Here is a 4,662-nt window from a genome sequence, read left to right on the forward strand (position 1 = left end):
CTACATGCTTTAGTAGCATTCTTCATAATAATCCTTTTGTTCTTGCCATTTGGGATATTCTCTAGTTTGGAAGCTACTTTAGCCATTCACCAGTTCATTCAGTATTATTTCCATCTCTTCTTGGAGTAGGGTTTTTCCCATGTGTATTTCTCTATTTCTCCTCTTTACAAAGATTTAGTTCTGCTTGGGTATTGTTGTCACAAAATTTTGCACCCTTGTCCAAAGTTTTTACCTAAGGACAAATTTTTGAAACATGGAAACAACCTCCAAGCTATGGGACTTGAACTATGAGGTTGAGTCTCCAGAGAAGGCCAACTTCCTTTGCTATCAGGATGCACCTAACTACTCTTGAGAGGAAAGGGGAGAAAGAGATGCAAGAAATAGAATCTACCTAATCTATTCTAAGGAAGTGATGCACCAAAATAGAGTTTTCAAACCAACCTCTGCCCATATATGCACTTTTGAACCATCATGACACACAAAAATATACACATCCAGACTTGTTCTAATCCAACAATCACATGCAGATTAGAAAACCAAAATAAATGATGTAAGGAAAATGAGATTCACTTATATATCATTCATTCATAGGCTAGAGAGATACAGTCATGAAAAATTGCAGATATCCACAATACACAAATGAGAGGCAAATAGTTCTTGCACTACACATCAATGGTTGGAGGAGATAAGGTAGAATGCCATATAGTTTAGAGGCAGAGGAAATTTACAATAGCAAGCCAAAACAATGCCACAAAAAAAAGAGAAGGTCTAACCTTTACAAAATTTCTAAAATCTGCCTTCATAGCTCAAGCATAACTAAGATATTTTCTACCCTAAACCAAACTCAACCACCATACCTAGCAATTACTACAAATCTAGAAGAAAATTTGATCATGGAACAACTCTAGATGCAACAATAATAGGAAGAAACCAAAAATTAATGTATCCATCCATAAGAGATCAAATCCAAAAGATTTGATCATTAAATGTAATAAAGAGGCATGGAGATGCATTAACACCATGGAACAAGCCCCAAAATACCAGTTTTCCTTGAAGAAACAATCCTTGCAACTTGCCATGGTTGCAACGAATAAATTCACACCATTGTCAAAGAAAATGCAGGATGGAATAACACTCAAGTTAACACACCACAAAAAGTATAGAGTGACCATGTGGAAAGGATCTAATCTACCCATAAAAGATGTGAACCATCAATGTAGATCTTTCATTCAAATATGGACGGTCAAGATGCTGTAGAAATTTCCTCAACAAGTCAATAAAACCCAACTATATATGCATATTTTCTTTTATAACGATGGATGAATGAGATGCACTCAAAACACCCGCAAGATGCTTCACAATCTAACGATCATCATATCTTCACAAGAGACCCAAGAAATGATGCAAAAATATGACCACCGTCATTTCAAAACCAACCTAGCACAATAAGGATCTACCATGTGGCATGGAATTGTTGGTCGGCACATTTCTCAAATGCAAGGTTAAAGAGACATGCTAAATGTTAACCCGGTGTGAAAATGCTTGTTAACCTGCAACTCGACACATGAAGGAAAAATGGGTCAACTTGGTCAATAAAGCGACTAAACTAGCTCAACACATGAAGAAATTGAACTAGCTTGGCATATAAAGGACACGAGTTAACACGAGATGTTAACCCGACCAAAAAGCATGTTGACCCATATCAAAGAATCTAGCCCATTGAAGATCTCTCTAATCAGTCATCAATGATGGGCAAAAAGGTGCAAAAATGGCCAACATTCTTGGCAACTTAGAGGGCATGCTTTCCTGGTAAGCATAGACTAGTGGCCTTAAGCAATCTATTGGGCATAGAATCACTACCAAGAATTGACGTGTTATCCCACCTATGACTAGCAAAAACTCTACAACTAGCAAAGAATAGAAAACCTCTAAGGAGCTCTAGAAAGCTTGGAACAACTTTGAAAAAAGGAGTAAATGTGCTCATGCACTTCTTGGAAAGTAGGAAAAAATAGAAAGAAGACTAAACTAATTATGTACATGGAAACTTTAACCTTCATCAAAAGCATGGTTTGAGATAGATCCCATTGCTAGGATGGGAAAAATTTCACCATTAGGCTTGCTTAACTAGAAAGCATTGGCTTACTTGCAACTAATAACCACATAGGGAACACTCCATAGTGCATCAAATTTTGAGTGTCTCCTTGGTTTTTCCATATCAGCATCCTATTTTAGCACAAGATCACCCTCTCTGAAAATTTTGAACTTAGCCTTCCTATCAAAGGACTTCTTCACCTATTGTTGATGTGCTCCCAAGGTTTCCATGGCCTAATTTCTTTTCTCCTCCATTAGTTATGCTATTCTTATAGGCATAGAATCATCTTTAATCAGTTCCAATTGATGGGCTAGTCAAAGAGTAGGAAACTCCAATGAAATAGGAAGCCTAGCTTCTTTGCCATATACCAACATAAAAGGGGAATTTCCTATGGCTCTCTTAGGTGTTATTCTATTAGCCCACAGTGTTGTTTTTAACTTCTAATGCCAACACCTCTAGTTATCTTCTATAATCCTTCCCATAATCCTGATTAGATTTTTGTTGGATGACTTAGCTAATCCATTACCCTGAGGATAGTAGTTGGAGGATGTACTCAAGTAGATATTATGATCAACTGCTCATGCACAAATCTAAGCTCCAACAAAATATTTTGCATTATTTGAAATAATGGTTGAAGGGGTGCCAAATTTGGTTACAATTCCATCAAGGAATTCAACAATTGAAGATTCTATGGCATCTTTCAATGAAATTACCTCTGTCCATCTGGTGAAGTAATCTATAGCAGCTAGAATCCATTTACGACTAGAGCTAGAAGGAGGATTGATGGGGCCTATGAAATCTAATCCCAATTGAGCAAAAGGCTGATCAGCTTGAATAGGGTGAAGAGGAAAAGCTGTAAGTTTTTGTTTACCAAAAAATAAAGCACATTTTTCACACCTTCTCACATGCCTATGACAATCATTCAATAAGGATGGCCAGTAGTAACTAGCTCTCATTATCTTCATGGCAGTTGTTCTTGTTGAAAAATGGCCACCATTAGGACCACCATGGAGCTTTTTAATTATTCTGTTAGCCTGGTTTGTATTAATGCATCTCAATAAGGCTCAATTGAAATCCCTCCTAAAAAGGATACCATCAACTATGGCATAAGGAATCGATTGCAACCTGTATTGTCTTATTTTAGTTCTATCCAATCCTTGAGGATATCTATTGCCTGACAAGAAAGTCATCATATCATCCATCCAACTCCTTGTGTTATCATTTCTTGCCTCTTGTGGTTCTATTAGTATCATAGCAACTTCCTCATCTGATTCCTAAGATGAGATCATCTATTTGTACAATCCTTTCCCTCTTACCAACTTGGTGATCTAGATGTCAACATCATATTCCATCACCTTAGTGACCCATCTAGCTCTCTTCTCACCAATGTCTTTGCTCAAAAGAAAGTTCTTCACACTTGCATGAGGTACTAGAAAATGGATCTTGTTGTGTTATAGAAGGTGTTTGAACTTCTTCAAAGTTCTTATAGTTGCAAGGTCTTTCTTCTCCACATAGTTGTATTTGTCCTCATACCCTTTAAGCCCTTCACTAAAGAAGGCTATGGATTGTTCTTCATTCTTATCATTTTCTTGAGTCAAAATGGTAGAAATTCTTGACTCACCACCTACGGTATAAAGAATAAAATCATTTTCAAAATTTGGATTAATAAGGGTAGGGTTTGAGGCTATGGCTTCCTTGATCTCTTCAAAACTTTATTTCCCTTCCTTGGTCCATGCAAAGACCATATTATTCTTGAGCATAGCTGTAAGGGGTTTCACCATGGTAGCAAGATTAGGAATAAATCTTCTCACAAAATTTTATCCTACAAAGAAAACTTTTTAGCCCTTTCTTATATTTAGGAAGAGAGAGAGTGAGTATTATCTTAGTTCTCTCTAAATCAAAGGTTAAACCATCTTTAGATACAATGTGTCCTAAAAATTTTCCTTTATTAGTGGCAAACACACACTTGCTTGGATTTAAGGACACACCAAAGTTTCTACATTTTATAAACATCTATTTAAGATGGCCAAAATGATCTATCATGCTCTTAGAGTATACTATAATATCATCTAGATAGACCAATACAAATTTTTCAATCATACTCTTCAAGGCCATCTCTATTGCCTTCTAAAAAGTGGCACCCACATTAGTCAATCCAAAGGGCATTTTACTGTAAGCATAGGTGCCCCACTTTGTGGTAAATGCAATCTTGTATTTGTCAGCTTCTTTGACCAGAACTTGGTTATAACCAGAGAATCCATCAAGAAATGAAAACCTCTTAGAACTACTAACCTTAGATAATATTTTTTCCATGGAAGGGAGGGGATGATGATCCTTAAGGGAAGCTTAGTTAAGGTCCCTAAAGTCCACACACAATCTGATTTCTCTGTTCTTCTTCCTAACAGGGACAATTTTTGCTACCCATGATGAGTGCTTGATAGGGGAAATTATATTGGCCTCAATTAATTTAGATAACTCTTTTCTCATTCAGGGTTCAATTTTAGGATTTACTAGCCTCTGTCTTTGTCTTACTAGTTTAAAATTATCAATTAAATCTATGGTATGCTGAA

Source organism: Cupressus sempervirens, chromosome 11 (genome assembly GCF_028749045.1).
Source record: "Cupressus sempervirens isolate cs-2001-9-10 chromosome 11, ASM2874904v1, whole genome shotgun sequence".
NCBI classification, from domain to species: domain Eukaryota; kingdom Viridiplantae; phylum Streptophyta; class Pinopsida; order Cupressales; family Cupressaceae; genus Cupressus; species Cupressus sempervirens.